We start from the raw sequence: 19,753 nt of genomic DNA on the forward strand, positions 1-19,753 counted from the left end.
GGACAGTCTCCCTGGAGCAATTTAGGGTTAAGTGTCTTGCTCAGGGACACAATGGTAGTAAGTGGGATTCGAACCCGAGTCTTCTGGTTCATAGGTGAGTGTGTTACCCACTAGGCTACTACCACCCCACACAGGGGGGGGTGACACAGGATGAACATGAAACTCCGGTCCGAATAAAGAGTGGCCCCTGCCAGACCAGATCATGACGATGGAGTTAAAATTAACCTTAGCCAATCATCATAACTTATGCAAGAGAATGCCAATTCGTTAGATGTTGTGAGATGCACTGAAAAAAGTGAACACTGTCTAAACTGTCTAAAAAATGTAAGTAATCTGTCATTTAATATCGCTGTAATGTAAATATACCAATCAAATATGCTTTTACCTTTAAATTAGTATACTGACTATATAAAGTTTGCAAATGGGTCTGGAAGTGGACTCCTAACCGAAGGGTTGTGGGTTTTAATCCCAAACCACCACGGTGCCACTAAGGTTCGGTTGATCAAGGTACCGTCCCCACACACTGCTCCACAGGCGCCTGTCATGGCTGCACATTGCTCACTAGGGTGATGGCTTAAATGCAGAGGACTCGTTTTGTTGTCTCACCATGTGCTGTGCTGTGTGTCACAATGACAAAAACAATCACTCACTTCTAAGTATATGTTTTTTGTAGCAAAAATGTAGGAATGTTTTTGGGGTCAATCAGGTCAAGTCAGTTATTAAAAAAAGAAACAAGCTCTGTACATTAAATATTTGAAATTCAACCAATCAAAAGCTGAGTAGAATAACTAGAATGCAAAAACAAAAATAAACAAGAATTAAGAAATCGTGTCCATGGGTTCAGTTTTAACAGCACGGTAGCACGCTGGCAGCACTGTTGCCTTGCAACAAGGCGACCTGGGTTTGAATCCTGGCGTGGGCTGTCTCTACATCTTTGTCTGGTTCCCTCTAACGGTCTTGCAGACATGTAGATTCTGTGAAATGTTGATTGGTGCTATGCGTGTCTGCGTCTGTGCTTTCAGCTTGTATGTTCGAATGTTTAGTTGATAATATTCACTGTGTATTTTACCTCTTTAAACCACACCATAAGGCGTTTATTTTTTATCTATTTCAGGAGAACATTTTTAAACTTGGAGAACGGGATAAAGGGTGTACCTGCCTAAAACACACTTACAGGAAACACTTTCAGGGAAGATTAAAGTATTCCCTGTGTTACACCATCAGTTCCCATGAGTTCTGCACATCACCTTAAATCGACAGATTATGGTTCCCAGACCCTGAACTCAATTCGGAACAGTTACAGGTGAGAGTGAAGTTAATACTGGACTTGTGAAATACCAGGGGTCCTTTGGAGGGGCAGCATGCGGTTCGATTCAGATGGTTTATTAACAGAGAGCCATAGAGACGGTTACCAGGGTAGCTATGGTAAGCTGATGGTTTGATGTGAGAAGACCAGACGGTGAGGATGTGTTGATGTTTATTGACTGGTTTATTTAGGCTAAGACCAGACCAGACAACCCTCTCTTACTTCTGTTCAGGTTATTACATAACTGATTGACAACATGGCATCACCCCTCCTCGATCCGTTGGGTTCTCCAAAACAATATTCTGTCACAAAAAGACAAGCAAGATGTGATACGGGAAATTACGTGACTACCAAAAACAGGTTGTATGTGTAATGACTGCCATAGAGCCAACAAATGGACCGACAAAGTCATATCCCATGTCACGCATTCTCTGTAGCTCTCAACAAAATAGTTTGCATACTTGATATCTGGTTGCAGTCTGTAACAAGTCACTGAGACAAATGAAACAGTAGTAGTTACAGGGACAGTTCCCCCTGGAGACACAATGGTAGTAAGTGGGGTTCCGACCTATGACTTTGTGGTCTTCTGGTTGATAGGCTAGGCTACGACAGTTTGCCTCTCATAAGAGTGCAATCCATTTCAGTGTCATAAATATATTTATTTCCAGTCAGAGCCAGAATGTGGCATAGGCAATATAGGCAAATGCTAAGGGCGCCATCCATCCAGGGGGCGCCACAAACGAAGGAAGAAAAAAAAAAAACTAGTTGATATTAATGTCTTAATATGAAAAGATCAAACCAAAGTCTATTAAGTAGAAGTTGAAATAATAAAGAAAATAATTTGTAGGCTATTTCTCAGAGCACAGCACAGTAGCGCCTCACTATGAAACAAGCGCATCTCTGCTGGGGTCCTAGAGCCTGTCACTTACCAGTCAATCAAAAAAAGGGCTTGTCACTTACCTGTCTTCAACAATTCATATTGTTTTGTATTCCAATTTATTTGCAATTGTTTTTTTTAAATAAAAGAATGTCTGAGAAAAAGCTAGTCCATTTCTTGTGAGTATGTCTACGCAAGCAGTGGAATTTATTGCTATGCATACGGGCGCCACCTAAAATCTTGCCTGGCGTTCCAAATTTGTTATGGCCGGCGCTGATTTCCAGGCTATTTACGTTATGACTGCAGTAAAATTAAACACCTGCAGCGGCAACAGCCAATCAGTGTGTCCGTATCCGCAATCATGTCGTTTTGATGCTTGCGGGCGGGAAGTGCGGCCTCATGAAGAAGACACCATGAAGACAATGTCAGAAATGAACAACGACGAGCTTGTTCTTCATATGTTTAGTAGTTTGTGTATTTTACAGCCGTCTTCCGCTGTTTAGTTTCGTTTAGAGAAACGAGTCAGCCGAGTTGGCAGGAAGAGATGGCGAGGCGCCCAGGGGAACGCCTGCGTCTGAGTTGTGCCATTGCTGGAAGCCCCTGTTGTACACTGAAAACATACTGCAGTGAATGACCTGGAATTTTGGTGGGACCAATCATTGTTCTTTCCATACTGCAGCGAAAAGAGGAAAAAAAAAAAAATCTGATGTTGGAACGATTGACGTGGTTACTTTCTGAACAGATGGAACATAATGACGAAAAGTGCCGGTTTTGAGCACATATCATATTTTATTAACGTAAGAGTTAAATTTTAAGTTCAATTTCATTCAGTGTAATTTTGGCCTGACATCCTATGTAAGGCAATGAAGGTGAACATGGTAAAAAAGTAGCCTATGAATATGTTAATTAAGCACAATGTGTTCATAATTCAACAGTCACAACACCAAGTACATCACTAATGCAAAAACGTGTAAATGACTTGTGTGGAACAATCATTGTGTGTGTAAAAGACACATGATGACCCTGAATGACAGCAAGTGAATGGGAAAGACAAACAAAGCTCATCATACCGGTGAGACAAGAAGAAAAGAAGAGGCTTTGGAGAAGACGTGACGGAATGAAACAAGATAAAAGAATGTGTGGGGCAATGAGGGAATTTGATCTCCTACCATGGGGAAGGAATGTAATTTGGGGAGGAGTGAGTGATACAAATGTTGATAAAATGTCTTAAGTCTGATGATGGTGTCCCAGACTGTATCGGCCCAAATATAAGACAGCAGCCCTTTTCCAAGACTAATTAAAAGTGCTTTAAGTGTCAGCTACTGGTATTGCTTTTCTTTCAAGACCCCAAAAAGACAAGACATCACCACTTTTTCAGATTTATTTTGCCAAAATGAAGTCTTACATTTAGGCCAACATGGTTTGAAATCACCGTTAATTTATTGCATAAGCGACTAATAATTTAAAATATCATCAAAATTGCAAACATTCTGGTCCTAGACCCTGTCCACAGTGATCCAAAAGGATTATTTTTAGCTGCCTCCTCAGTCACTTCATCCTGGCACCAGGTCAATGATTTTTCAGTCAGTACAAAGTCAAGCCAAATTCACATCAGCAGAACAGGGCTGATGGAGGATTGGGAATGCCGAGGTTTTTGGCGGCAAGGATCAGACTCCAGTGGCAGTTAGCACCCCCAGCAATTCATTTAAAAAAAAAAAAAAAGGACAATTTTTCAAATTCTTACATTTCTGGGACCCATCCAAAACCATCCGGACATCTTCCAGAAGTGTGGAAGCCTGTTCTGTGCAATTACAAAGTTTTAAAAATTCCCAGGCTCCAATTTCACCAGCAGTTTGCCCTGCTGCATGGCACAACGTGAACACAGCCCGCTTAACATCAGCAGATTACAAATTCTGTCACGTTTCATTGCTGCACCCCCCAACACTATTTTCTCTCACTTTACTCACAGACTCAGTCCGCCTGACTCGATTGGTGCTAAATATTTAAATAAAAGTGATGAAAAATTGATCACCGTGCCTTTTGTCTTGTGTTAAAAACACAACAAGCCTTTCAGGATGCGTGACTGCAGCAAAAAAAAAAAAAAAGAAGTGTGATGCTCACGCCACCGAAGCCTTTATTTGAGGTTAAGGGGCGTCGAGGGCAGCCATCCAATGAGCCGTCAGAAAGCTGAATTAAAATAAATGAAAGAGCAGGGAGTGAGGGGGAACTTTTACACGGTGTGTAATTAGTGAGGAATTAGACCTGATAAAGAGAAAGACAGACATGGAGATGGAGAAGGGCTGGAATGGAATAAGCAAGGGATCAAAGAAGCGAATTGGGATTTTGCTTGAGTAACTTTTATTAAATACATACGTTTAAAGTTTGGGTCTCCTGTGAATTAAAAGTGAATGCGATCGATTGCAGGATTCAGTGTTACCCATCGCAACACCAATGGGACATTTTTATAGAGCCTTGGTTCTCAAATTGGTGGAAGTCACGCTCACTAGTTCCCAGGAGTCCGAGGTTATTGTTAATATTTCATCCACAATATCATCACTTCCTGAAATAAGCCAGTACCAGTGGCCAGTACCGAATGATAAATGACAGACAGCCGAATTCCGGATTAACCAAGTCCAGGACCAGAAAAGACAGGGTTAAAAGCAAAAAAGGGGAACTCGGCGGAGACAGCGTCTTAATTAAAGACATCAGAGGCAGCAGGCTGGGGGGATTGTGATGAATTTCCATCCCCCCGGCCACCCGAATCAGACCGAGAACGATTATTCAGATGTGATCAAGATCTCTGTAACGTGCCCTCCGTTTGGCTCACGGTTCTCCTGTGCTATCTCCGCGGATCTGCAGCGTCCGCAGGGACGCCAGGTTTGTTTGGGACAAGGGCGTCTCTGAACTTGGTACCCCCAACCGAGCCCCTGCGTCAGCGCGCTCTCTCGTCCTGTTGGGGGATTTCTATTGAGTCGTCAGACTGGCACTGAGGTTAAACACCTCTACATTTACTACAGTAGAGGCGGGGCGGGGTGGGAGGGGGCTTAATCCCATCAGGGAAGGAACAAAAAAACTGGAACTCGGTTCAATCAGGCTTTTTTGCCGGCGCAAGATAAGCGTGACTCATGCAGAATAGTCTTTCAAAGGCACTCGGGGCTACATTATCCTGCTGCTACAGACGATGTGGCCTGTGGGTCATGTTCATTAATGTCTTCAGGCGAAATAGAAACAACATAGGACTGGAGGCAAACTTAAAATATGGTTTTAAAAAAAGTGGAGGAGCTTGTGGGCTTGATTGACAACCCTCACACGCCCTACTTCCCGGTTCTGGACTATTTAAACCCCCGTCCTGTCAAAACGCCTCACGCCCAGGTGCAGCACGGCGTCAATGTCCTGCCTCTCTTCTCTGTTCTCTACACTCCTAACAGCCCTTATCCACCAGATGTGTCACCGGATGTCACAAAAGTGATCTGTTGTAGAGGTCACACCCAGAATCTGCATCATGCAGATTATCGTTGCTTTAATTCAAGCATTAGGACTGGTGCTAACTTTCTTTTCAGGGGTGCTGGGCAACCCTCTCCCTTTTTTTTACGTGTGCATGCGTAATGCGTACGGCCATGTCGACATAACGACATCTAATCTGTAGCACCACGGCCGCTCCCTTGCTCTCCCCCGCCCCTCTCTTATATAGGACAAAGCGTGTATATAGATAGATATTTCCAGTGTCTCGGTCCCCAGGACGATTCACTGGGAAACTTCCAAGGAACAGATCGTCCCACTTTTACGCCATTAAACTGGAGCGGCCAATTTGCCTCTCGCAAAACACTTGATCGTACACACACACACACACACACAGATCATGAGGAAGTGTGTAATTCTGGCCTGCGTTGTACGTGTGTGCTCTCTCTCTCTCTCTCTCTGTCTGACTCTCGTGTGACTCGTCACCTGAGGCCTTGGTTCTACATCTGAGCACGCCACCCGGAACAGAGATAAAGGCTCCCGCCTTAAAGACAGCCGAGAAAACAGATGCTTCTGCTTTTCCTGTAATCATGTGGCTGAGGACTCAGGAGACAAATAATAATTGTTCTTCATAAAGAGGCCTGTCACCGCACTCCTACTGAGGGAGCGTGTCGCTCACGGGCACCAAAACTGTCAAAACTGAAATCTTCCGTGATGTGCATTAAAAAATAAATAAATACAGTAAGTGCTAACAGGTTCTTTTTGACATACGCAGAACATCTGCTGTAGAAAAATAATCCAGCATAAATGAAAGGAATTGAGAAAAGCAATTGAAAACACAAATGCAATTTGGTTTAGTGAGCAAAGTAAATAATTTAGCCCATATGGAGTTACGTACAGTACAGGCCAAAAGTTTGGACACACCTTCTCATTCAATGTGTTTTCTTTATTTTCGTGACCATTTACGTTGGTAGATTCTCACTGAAGGCATCAAAACTATGAATGAACACATGTGGAGTTAAGTACAAAAAGTGGAGCCCTGGCCTCCACAGTCACTGGACCTGAACCCAATCGAGATGGTTTGGGGTGAGCTGGACCGCAGAGTGAAGGCAAAGGGGCCGACAAGTGCTAAACACCTCTGGGAACTATTTTGAAGGGCGGCTATTTTGAAGAAACTAGAATGTAAAACACGTTTTCGGTTATTTCACCTTTTTTTGTTAAGTACATAACTCCACATGTGTTTGGCCTGAAACGTGGGAAAAATCCCAGATCCCAGATCTGCTGATTCCACGCATGGCCCATTGCCTAATGGGTTAAACAAAAATGGAATGATCGTGCCTATAAAGGTCTTTGAACAATGTTTTTTGCTTTAGCAGCACTCATGTCACCTACTACGGCAGCAAATCGAAAGCCCAAGAATCTCTGGGGAGCTCATGTCCAACTCAGTCATGTTGCGTAACTTGCACTGAAACCGTAAGGAAATGCAGGAGACGGCTGGAGAAAGTGTATTTCAGCCGCCATCAAAGACGTTAACCGAAACGATACTTTCGGAGGTTGGACTTAGGCGTCCTTGAATAAAATATAAGCTTTTACCATCCTCACTGGGATGAAAGGGCGATGAAGATTACTCGGAAAAACTGCTTGCCACCATTGTGGAGCAGCCAACAGAGGAAGGTGAAAAGCAAAGGCACCCATACATGAAGCAGCCTTCAGAGTGTAGTCCAGACAGTCTAGGTTTTCCCCTTTGTTCTCCATGGCCTAAAATATTCTCTGTAGCTTTTAGGCCCACATCAGCTGCAAAAAAAAATAAAAATTCCCCCCCTGCGAGTTCAAATTTTAAGTGTAAAAGTGACAAAAAGGTCCCCACTCTGGTGTTCTGGTTCGAACTTCATTCTTTAGCTTATAACAAGTCCATTTAAGTACTGCAAGATGTTCCACATTCTGGACATTTTTGCCATTTTACCTGGTAGTAGTAAACTAGAACCGAGGGCCTGAGAACATGGGTCACATCGGCCAATCATCATCACACCCTGAACCAGGTAACACTGGAAATTCACATGTGGAGCAAGGCTGTAATTTCACATCAAGGAATTGAATCGATGATCAGAGCGAAGCGCAACGAAAATGTGCATCAGACGTCAGGCCGCGTAACATGAAATGACGGGAACAGCGACTTCCTTTGTCAAAATGATAACGTGGAGTGACAATTGCAAAGTTTGTGGTCAGCAAATACTTCCCATCAGTCAAGAGTACCTAAGACCATGCTTCAGCTTCGTGCCCATATCGCCGCAAAATGATTGCACTTGATGCATAAATCATGAAGCTCTTATCTAAGCTCACTTGACCTCCACCTCTAAGTAAGCCCTGTAGTCAGGCCCAGCAGCCTTGAAACCACTCAGTTTTGCTCACAGGAGTTACGAAATACCCTGAACTTTCAAGTACCATAAACCTATCCACCCCTCCATCATCAAAAGCACTTAATCCCGGCCAGAGCCATGCTCCATTAAACAAATGCCTTAAATGTCTGGCTGGTTGAAGAATGTACCTCCTTTCAGAAGCACGGTGTTCTCCTGCCCCAACCATGTATGGATTCTCCATTGGAGTTTGTGGGCCAGCTTAACTCCGGTCAGTTCATGCCAGGTTTTTTGGGACTGGCAGCTTGTGTTTATTGAGGCACTGCATCATCTCGTTGTTGTTGTGAACTGCGGATCTTGTCCTAAGCCCCGGCATCAGCAGAGAGTGGCGGGTTCTTTTTGGAAAATCTACGACATGGAAAGAAGGTCCAGATGGCTCCTGGTTCAGATCTCAGGATGCTTTGCAGACAAAGTGCAATCCTACACATCAACACGGGTTAAAAAAAAAAAGCAGCACAGTTGGTCTAGCAGGTAAGTGTAAGTCAGAAGGTTGCCGGTTCAAACCATCCACACACTGCTCCCCGGGTGCCTGTCATGGCTGCCCACTGCTCACCAAGGGTGATGGTTAAAAGCTGAGGACACATTTTGTTGTCACCGTGTGCTGTGCTGTGTATCACAATCACTTGACTTTCACTTTCACAAAGGAAACAGACCTCCTGTAATCGGAAGGTTGCTGGCTCAAATCCCTGCTCACTAAGGGTGATGGTTAAATGCAGAGGGTTCATTTCATTACAAGAACCATGTGCTGTGCTTGCTGTGTGTTTCACAAAGACAATCATTTAAAAAAAAAAAAAAAAAGTGCCACAGCAGTTGGTGACATCACAGCCCACGCTGCTGATGAGCCGTTAGCTAATTTGGATGGGCCAGGCTCATGAATACTTAACGGCCAAGTTGCTGTGAGGAGGGCGGAGACTGAGCATACATGCAATCTGAAATATTAAAGGCGAGATCTGCTCCACCGCCGCGGGTGCTGACAGCCACATGACTCTCCTTCCTTTCACATCCCATCGTCGTTTTTTTTTTCCTTTTCGGCTTTCTGGAAGAAAAGCAAAAGTGGAGGGGAGGGTCGGAAACTGAACTCAGAAGGAATAGGATGGATTTGGTCTCGGCTGTCAGTCAGAGGCCTACTGATCTTGGAGAAGCAATGAATGAGCAGGTTTTACAGGCGTGTCACATCAAGCACTCACTCTTCCTCTTCTGTGCTAATGCAAATGAGTTTGAGCAAACTAGAAAGTTCTACTGGATAATTAGCAGTAGCAAATTAATCTCTCGAAAGTCCATATTTCTGGGCCGATTGCTAAATCATTTTAGAGTCAATTTTAGCTACAGCTTTTCAGCATTCAGTAAAAAAAGAAAGATTGCTAGCATAACCTGAATAACGATACAAACTTTTGTTCCTAGATGTTTTGTCATTTAATCCTGTCCACCGAACGCTCCTCAGAAATTCTGATTATTGCTCTGCTTTGCTCTGCATTGTTTCTGAACAGTAAAAAATATGTCGCCTCCTGCTGGCTGGATGGAGTATTTTAGCCCCGCCCACCCAATCTCATTTAAGATTTTGCAGAGCTTTTTTCGTTTTTAGATCTGATACGAGGTTGGCCATTCTGATACAGAACAAAATGAAAAGGCAAACATGAGTATTTGTACCAACTGCTGTTAAAATACAGCCCTATAAAGGTGCTTTACTGCATTCCAAATGTCACAAATCAGCTTGTTATTCATTTGGAAGTCAAATGAAGACCCGATGGCGTTTGGAAGCCCGGAGACAGCTTGTTTTAATCGCAGCTTAACGCATGACATTTGGACTATGGTTTTGATGCCGCTGAGTACCTCATCCTGTCATGTTTTATGAAGCGTCATTACGATATGTGATGATTAGCGCTACAGAAGATTTACTGTGTCTCCCCCCAGTCTGTACAACAGTACAGTGCAATGAATTAAATGCGCTTTCTGCAGTGTGTGACGTTCACCGACTCGTGTCTCTTTTTCTCTGTTCGATTTTGGTGGATTTCTCCTTTTTAGGGAGCGTGTTTTTCTGATTCAGGAATCTTTTATTGCTGTGTTAAAATGTACTGTGAACAAAGGAAGTCTGGGAACGTGGTGCTAAAATATTAAACGCTGTTCCTGCTGTGTACGAGTTCAAAATGGAGGGGAAAGCAGAAAACAGTCTTTAACACATTCTTACAGTTTTTATTAAAATATTTACCATACAAAATCTAGTAAAATGTACGTGTAGGAAACGAGAATGGAACTGCGAGAACCCATCTGTCAGCGTTCACAGTGGGAACATGAAATCTGTGATGCTCCGGTTCTGGTTCGGTTACCTTCGTGAAGTTGTGGATTAACTCTCCCGCTGGGGACGCTATTAATGACTGTCTCTGTGCTGAGAGATGCGCTATCCTAACCGGCAGTTTGATCAGAATTCTCCCAGACCGACCGTGTGACATGCATTTCAAGATGCCCACATGCCACACAGTAAGAAAGAACACCAACCAATTTTCCGATAAAAAGAACCAGTGTACAAAATCAACCCTTTGTTTTTATTTGCACAATTGTAGAGCATGCTGGGACACCCCAAACGTCACTCTCATACTGGCATCATTTTTTTGCCATATCAAAAAGCCCTAGACAACGTTGTATTTGGCAATTGAATTGTGGGTCCTCCTTCTCTCTAGAAAGTAAATTCAGGTTGATGGAAATGTTGTTTGTGACACAAGGCCTATAACTGACCGACCCTAAATGGCACAGAACTCTCCGGTGTGTCGGTCCATAGCTTTACAGTTATTAAAGTAATAATAAACAGTTCTGCTTCAGGAATATGAGTAACCCTCAGAATTGGCACAACTAGGGCAGCGCAAAACCCTTCAGAAACAGCCCATCATGCGTTAATCAGGTTTTACACCAGCCATTTGCCACCATATTCCTCCTCAGCATTCAGGATCAGGATCTCTTCCCATCAAGTTGGGTTTATTTTTTCCTTGAAGGACCGAAGCACTGCTCTGACAGCCAAGAGAAACCGGAGATCACTGGTCCCTCGTCGCCGGATTTTGACGGGCCGTGCTGATCTTGATGCTGGTTCCTGATTCCACACCCTGTGGCAGGAGCTCTCCGGTGAGCTGGCAAACCGGGGATTAACATGAAAGAAGGAAATACTCCCTCCTGGCCCTTATCTTAAAGGTCCGTCACGCGTGACTGTACAAGATGCAGCAGCATTTGCTCCGATGGGTCTGACAACATCTGTGCTTCCCATTCAAGAAGAAGCCACCCCCAAAATTCCGCCTCCTGCCAACACTAATAAAACATCCACCGTAGGCTAGATCACACGACATCATTAAATTAAGGGAGCTGGAATACAGTACGACTCAGAGACTTTGATATCATAACTGGTGGCATCGGGTGACGCTGTCCGGTGGCCGGGAACCCGCGCTCTCGATAAGCAATGAGGCAAATGCCTGGAAGCCAGAGATGAAATCAGAGTTAATGCATTCACACTGTCGGACAGAGAGGGAGAGAGAGAGAGAGAGAGAGAGAGGGAGAGAGAGCGCACTGATATTTCTTACCACCCTAATCTTATATTTGTAGGCCGATCAATATGGCCCCACATCAAACGTTTCTACTTTCCCCTTCTTGTTTAGTATTCATGATTACCCTTCTTTTCTTTCCTTCCCTCTCTCTGCCCTCCTGCCTAATCCCTCTCTCTTCAGCACCTTCTTGCACGTCCTTCACCTTTTAATTGTGTTTGCACTGTAAATTATTCAGCGTACCCTAAAGAGGAGGGGAGGATGTTCGCTGGGAACTTGTTTGCGCTGCAACAAAAAAAGGGAAGATAAAAATCCGAATTTAATCCACTGTCAGACTAATTAAATACCCAGCAGTGCGAGTTTCTTGATAATATATGGACTTGAGCTGGTTTTAAACCAGGCAAAGCGCCGAAAAGTCACAAAACGTCGAAGAATTTTGTTTAACGGAGCACACGGGCAGGCTGATGAAAGGAAATAAGGTCAGCGATAAGAAGTCTGAGCTTCTATTTTAAATATGTAGCACACCTCAGCCAGAGCCACACTACCTTCACTCTCTGTGAATAAGAAAACACGAATACGGAGTGAAAACACAGACGTTGAGGAAATCACGACACATGCGTCAGGTGAGCCACAAAACATCCCTTTGGCCATGAATCCGGCCATGAATCGGCACGTGTTCAGTGTGAAATATTATGGACCTCTACTCTTCCCTTCAAAGAGCCGGTTGCATGAGGAAGGGAGTCGGAGCGCTGGCTGCCGTTTCACACCAATATTCACTCCAGCGTTCCGGAAATGTTGCCTAAACCCCGCCACAGGGGACACACGTGACAGCCCGGGTGAACGGGGAGAGTTGCGTCAGGAAGGTTGTATGCCGATTGATCCTCTGTGGCGAGCCCTAACCGAAATGAGAGGAAAATGATTCCCGATGCTTTTCCTAATTTTCCACAGTAATATGTAATCCAGGCTGCTATATGTGAACAAAGTACTAATTACAAGTGGCCCTTACTTACAGTTATTCTTGTGAACAGTTATTCTTGTGAATTCTTGGGGCAGTGGTGGCCTAGCGGTTAAGGAAGCGGCCCCGTAATCAGAAGGTTGCCGGTTCGAATCCCGAGCCGCCAAGGTGCCACTGAGGTGTCACTGAGCAAAGCACCGTCCCCACACACTGCTCCCCGGGCGCTTGTCATGGCTGCCCACTGCTCACTCAGGGTGATGGGTTAAATGCAGAGGACAAATTTCACTGTGTGCACCGTGTGCTGTGCCGCTGTGTATCACATGTGACAATCACTTCACTTTATTTATTTATTATCATTTGAGTGGCGTAAAATCTGGTTGGTGAAACCCACTCTCGCCTCAGTGCTAATGACAATAAGTTGGACAAAATACTCATCACAGCTGACATATTTGGCACCTTGGTGTGTCCCCATTCCATTCCCTAATGCAGTGTTTCTCAAATATTAAGAGCATATTTTGCCACAGGGAGTAGGTTTTTTTTTTCCTTTCGTTGCACCGAACAAGAGTGCGCGGGACGTACGAAGTGTAGTGAACAAGCCGCCGCCGGCGGAGAGAGACTTAGATAATGAGACAAATGGAAGTCTCCCGATAGATAGCGCTTGGCTTCATTGTGACTACGCCATTCATCCAGGGGGCTACACAAAAAAAAAGTGTTTCCTAAAACTAGTTGGCATTACAACAAGCCCACATGAATTTACCTGTTTTACAAAACCTATTAAGAAGTAGTAGTAATATTAATAATCGCGATAATTAACGTTCCTATAAGGCCACCGCGGCCATTAACGTTTTTTTAAAGGCAACACCATTTTGTTGAGGGCTAAATGTTCCTGACGGGTGTAACGGAAAATAACAAGGACTGCCCTAATACAATACAATGTACAAAGTTAGGAGGATTTTAACACGTTATGAGACTAGCAGGATGAAATGGCAGCACCCCGATCCTGCTGTGGTTTGAAATCGATGAATGTAGGAGATGAAAAGAACAATGTGTGAGTGTATGTTTGTGTGAATGAACAAATTTGAGTGTGTGTGTGTGTGTGTGTGTGTGTGTGTGTGTGTGTGTGTGCGAGACAGCTATTTCTGCAGCTGTTAGTCATGGCCGGCCGCAGCCTCTGTGGCCGGCCATGACGGGGAAGAGGGAGGATTTCTCATCTATCATCTCCCATTCACAGCCCCGCCGCTGTTGCTATAAATACCGGCAGCGGCATTATTAATGCAGTGAGCTGGCCCGGCCAACCCAGCTACTGAGTGCACGGTGCTCCCACCCTGGCAGCCCATGCCAGGTAACCCCTTCCTCCTGAGCCAGCTGAATGGCTGCAGGCCTCACGGTCCAGCAAGGACACCAGCTCAGGGCAGTCACACAGAGGAGAGGAGCATGCAGAGAGCAAGAGCTGTATTCTTGAAATCCAGAAGATGATCTTTGTACTTTGTAAAGAATGTTTAAAAGGGGGAGGAGCCCGTGTGCATGATTGACAGTTCTCAGAGTTTACATCTCAGATTTGAACTGCCTCCTGTCAATACATTTACATTTACATTTACGGCATTTGGCAGACGCCCTTATCCAGAGCGACTTACAACGTGATACGTTACATGCCCAGGTATTTTCAAGCCATGTACACAGATAATGTCAGTGGACGTCACAAAAGTGTGACCAGGCACCCTACAACACCAACCATTCTCATTCCATTAGTAAACAGACCCCACTCACTACAGCTGATATAATGCTGGGAAAATACAGGCCATGAAGAGTCTGAACATCCCTGACCAAAATGACCAGGGAGACCCATCCAGAAGAAAGCGTTACAACCAGAGCAATTGGTTACACACAGAGCAACGGCGTCACAGATTTCCTCTGAGCCCGGCAGTCAAATAGCTCTACGATGCCAAGAAGCCAAATGATTCTGCGTGAGAGCTGAGGCGCATAAACCCCTCTTATTCAGAAGGCACAGCGAGAAAACCACGGCAAGCTGGCAGTCACAGGCAAAGGGGGTGAAATGGGATTTTGGAGGTGATGGAACCATCATGCATCATCGCCTTGATTCAATCTATTTAACGGCTTTATGTTCAATTATCGACCCCCCCATACATCCTTACTGCTTGGGTCAGGCTGGGTTTTAGTTCAACTTCATTTAATCCCTGAGCACAGCCACTCTCCACGAAGAGAGATTGCAAATGGATACCTAGGCCACAAAAGCAAAAGAATACAGATTTTCACCTGGCCCAAAATGGCCTTTCCGAATATGAGAAAATGTTCTGCAAGCTGTATGCCATCTCTGCCCACTTACACACCCACAAAGGCACACAGTAACACAGAGATATCTTGCGATATTCCCAGTACCCATTTTGCACTCTTAGATCACGCACGCCATGGCTGCAAAGTCATTGGCTGACTCAACGACGTTACATGTCATTATCAATGGCGCCAGCACTACATGTCTTCCATCTGCTCTGGACATTATATGCGGCTATAGTGTATACATGGCTTCCTGCACCATGCCATGGTTCTGGCTCAATTCTGTTTGACTCAGTTGTGGATAATGCCAGGTACTGCTGACGTACGACAAGAAATGTGGGGAAACAGACTGCTAACTGCTGGTAAGAGAAATCCTGCTATTACCACCATTACTGTATGAGACCGTTTCACCTACCAGGGTGCCCTAGGACGAAAGCAGCTTCATTCATCCTAAAAAAAGGTGCAATATTCAAAAACCTGGTGAAAGTGATGGTCATTGTGGAAAGTGGTTTTGTCATTGTGATGGATACCAGGCACAACACGGGTGTCCTCTGCATTTAACCCAGCACACTTAGTGAACAGTGGGCAGCAGTGTCTGGGGACAGTACCTTGTTCAAGGGGACCTCAGTGGCACCTTGGCAGTTCAGGATTTGAACTCGTAACCCTTTTATGTCCTCTTCCTTAGCCACTAGGCCACCACTACCTCACATGACAGTGGATTTGTCTGCAGTATGTTGGATGGTACGCAGTCTCTTACATTTATGGAATTTTTCAGACGCTCTTATCCAGAGTGAATTACAATCAGAAGATACAGTGACGGTCCTCATGGAGACACTCAGGGTTAAGAGCTCTCAATGCACTGCCATCAACAGAACACTGTTAAACTCAACAAGAATACACTTCCAGCCTTATGCACCTGATCTTTGCTCATCTCAAGTCTTTTTGCACATTTTTGTCTTGTGTGTCCTGTTTGAAATATCCAACATATCCCCTTACAAGTGCCCTACATGATGTTGTCCAGTTATGTTCTGTTCAACCTGTTCATTGTACAGAAAGGTTTTACTTTTCGAGTTAGTATAGTTTAGTTAGTGTGTATATACATATTTTTCTTTTATGATTGCACTATGGGGGGGGTCTGTGTGAAACATTATTTCAATATACGGTATACTGTGTATACTGTTGTTCTGACAATAAACCAATCTTGAATCTTGAATCTCAAGTGTATTGCTCAGGGGCACAATAGTAGTAAGTGGGGTTTGAACCTAGGACTTTGTGATCTTCCGGTTTATATGCAAACGTGCTACCAACTAGGCTACTACCACTCTTCAAATACAGCCCAAAAAAGACACTTTTTGTTGATATTAGGATTCTTTTATAGGATCCCACTCAACATTTAATGATATATTGAGCAGGATTTTGTTGGTCTGGAAATATTACTTGCAGCTACCAATCTGAGTTGAGCCAAGCCACTGCCATCCAGTAGAAGTCAGTTCAATTATATCTTCTGAACAAAGTAAACAAAGAATGCAGAAAATACCAGAAAAGCAAAGGGTCTTCTTTTCTGTGATTTAAAAGGGAGTATGTCAAGGTCTATGCACAGGACTCATCTTACACTAGGTCAGCATTATTATAATTGCTTCTCTGCATCCGCATCACACTAGCTTACAGTGGCATTTTAGGAGCACAGGAAAATTATGGCAACTCATTAATATCCATTAATGTTACGTATAAAGGGCAGACCAATCAGCGAAAAGTGGTGGGGAACTCCAAGCGACACTGCTGTAACTCGACCAAAGCATACTGAGATGCAACTCGGTTGGCCAGCATGGCTTGTTAAGTAGATCAAGCTAACAAGCTAAAGAGAGACGTCAATGAGCTCAGTCACCCGGCAGCAGCTGATCCCATTCATGCAACCCTGCTTACAGCATCTGTCCAGCCTCGTTCAGATGACGCTGATCGGCCGCACCAGCCAAGCCGACGCTGATTGATTTGCTAGCTTTAAAGATACGCCAGGCTTGGATGGATGGTGCGAAACTCTGTTCATACTGTTTATACGGTGGAGCTGCGCCCTACTGGGCAATGGGATTGCTTCAGATTGGGTCTGGTGGTATGCCAGGGGTGGTAGTAGCCTAGTGGTACCATTGTGTCCCTGAGCAAGACACTTAACCCTAAGTTGCTCCAGGGTGACTGTCCCTGTAACTACTGATTGTAAGTCGCTCTGGATAAGGGCGTCTGATAAATGCTGTAAATGTAAATGTAAATGCCAGCCCTCTGCAACATGGGGAGGGATGCATGAACACTTGGGCTAATGCCTTGAACTTACCGTGGGGGAAAAGTACATTCATTGTTATTGGCACCTAAGGGAGCGAAATAGACTGATCTCTGATCTACAGGGTGTTTAGTGGAAAAGTGAACATGCTTTTTTTTTCAAGAGGACGAGTGGTGAGATGGTAGCCGGATGCATTATGGAAAGAAATTCAGCTTGGGGCACGCATGCACTTATTACCTACCCAAAGAGCATTGTTAACCAACTATACCACTTCATAGTGTTATACCACTTCATAGGCGGTGGCTATTTTGGCATCTGGACAAACACCTGACAGCAGCGCAACGACTTGGCACCAGATACCACAGGACACCTTCTGAGGTCTTGTGGATTCCATGCCACAGCTTTTTTGTTGGCATGTTATTCATATAATAGGCAGGTGGTGTTGTGTCTGTCTCAACAGTGTTTGACCTGTTCAAGTCTTATGGATAAAAATGATCCGAGTAATCTGGGCAGGAATGCTTTCAGAGTGCAGAAATTTTTTGGGAGGCGGAGTACATTGAACACCACAGCTTTAGACATTGAGGGCCACGCAGTTGCACCGGCTCTGCATCAGTTGCTGAGGCTATTAAGCGCTGGCATGCGCCTCTGCTCCTCATCCCGGGCCAGCCAGCCAGCCAGCCAGCTTCCTCGCACAGCATCTGTGTCCATATATAGTCATTCTTTGATGATGTACTGGTGACTGCCGGGAGACTTTGCATCCCATGCGCTCCATCTCCACTCTTGCATCTCTCTGTGGCACAATTAGCACTGAAGTCGGCAACTGTCCGCAGAAGCAGTGGAAACTCCGGCCAATCCTTCACTCTAATTAACAAAAATGAGACTGTCGCCAGGACCCACATGCAGGCGTTGGAGCTAAGCACTAGGCACTTGGTATTTTGGGCTATCAAGACCATGCCCCTGTGTAAATGAATGGGGTGCGAGCCACAATTGTACTTTCAACAGCACATAAAAACTGAAAACACGCAACAGCATTAATATGATTTGGCCATAAAAGCATTTTGGGAGAGGAATGGGACATATGCACACCCATTACAGACTTTTCCCATGGATCCTTTAAATGATTTGTCTCCTTCCTCATCAAAGCGCTGGTTTTATCCTCCACGCTACGGCTCCATAGCTGATGGACCAGTCTTTCATCCCTCTGTCTACTAAACCTGCAGTGGACATGAGAGACGGGGTTGGTGGGTGGGCATGCTGCTCTGGGAGAAACATTCAATTCAGACACCTGACTCTCCATAACTTCATTAAAAACCTAAGCAGAAGAGAAGGGAAGGTGCCACTTCTACAGGGACACACCCATCACTACAGAGACGTTATGGAGCCGTTATGAAGACAGCGGCTCGGACCGAGGGCCCCCGAACCACAGAGGCAGATGGAGAGAGGAAGGAGGATAAGACAGAGAGAAAAAGGACAATGCTGAAGTAGGCCAGCGCGCAAGGGAGGCCGCCTGTCCCAGATCAGTCGTTTACTGCGGGCAAAATGAGGTGGGGGGTGCAAGAAGGAGAAGGGGGGTGATAGAGGGAGCACTTAAGCGGGTGGGCTAATTTGGCAATTTTCAACGATCCCCCCAAGAGCCAATACAGCAAATATTGGAGGAGATTCCGCCATTTCTCTCTGTTGGGCAAATACTGCAGTGGTGGAGAGCAGCACAAGGGCAATTAACTTGCGCTTTGCGTCTGTGTGTGTGTGTGTGTGTGTGTGTTGAGGAATATTTAAAATGAATAGAACTGAAGACCATAACTAGAACACATGCCAATCCGAAACAAAGTGATGGAACGTGCAGCACATTATGCTCTGTTCGTGTTATTGGAGTCGAGCCATTAATATCGATTCAGTCAAATCAGGCAGATGCAGTTTCATTCAGACTAGCAGAGGCTTCCCTGGTGGAAGGGGAAAAAAATCTTAATGTGAAGCAACGTTAGTAAAATGACACTCAAGTGAGAGTGGAGTGATCGTCATTGTGGAACACTGCAGCACAGCACACGGTGACACAACAAAGTGTGTCCTCTGCATTTAACCATAACCCTCAGTGAGCAGTGTGTGGGGACGGTGCATTGTTCAGTGGCACCTTGGCAGTTTGGGATTCGAAACGACAACCTTGCGATTACGAGTCCTTTTCCTTAACCGCTAGGCCCCCACTGCCCATCAACCAGCCCAATAAGAAGGTACTACAAGGTGACAGAACATTACCGCAAAACCTGTCCGCAAATATGTCCATAGCTTGTGGCCAGACCACATGTGGTAAAATCGATATGGTGAACGGGTCTCAGGGACGGGCGGCAGAATGTGCAGCTGTTTTTATTTCAGAGGGAAAGATTGATTTGCAGACATTTCATTTTCACTGTCACTGTCAATCACTTGAGGTGTCACCAAGAGGGTGCCACTCAACAAAAATCCAGCTATATACAAATTCAGCTTTTTAACACCCTAACCAGGTAACAGGGTGTCAATATGCCAAAATACCGCATTATACTGGCACCTAAGTGCTGTATTGGTCTGACTTTAAAACTACTTTAAAAAAGGTCTTTTCATATGGTGATAACACCCTGGTACATTTTGATTGGTGAGAAGCAGAGCGGCATTTGAATAACCATCAAACT

At 44.8% G+C, this 19,753-nt stretch overlaps 1 protein-coding gene across 4 annotated transcripts in view; it reads right to left on the bottom strand.

Moving 5' to 3' along the window:
• Nucleotides 1–19,753, bottom strand: part of shank1 (SH3 and multiple ankyrin repeat domains 1) — a 74,234-nt gene that overhangs the window by 52,269 nt on the left and 2,212 nt on the right. The window lies entirely within an intron of this gene.

This window comes from Denticeps clupeoides, chromosome 7 (genome assembly GCF_900700375.1).
Source record: "Denticeps clupeoides chromosome 7, fDenClu1.1, whole genome shotgun sequence".
NCBI classification, from domain to species: Eukaryota; Metazoa; Chordata; class Actinopteri; order Clupeiformes; family Denticipitidae; genus Denticeps; species Denticeps clupeoides.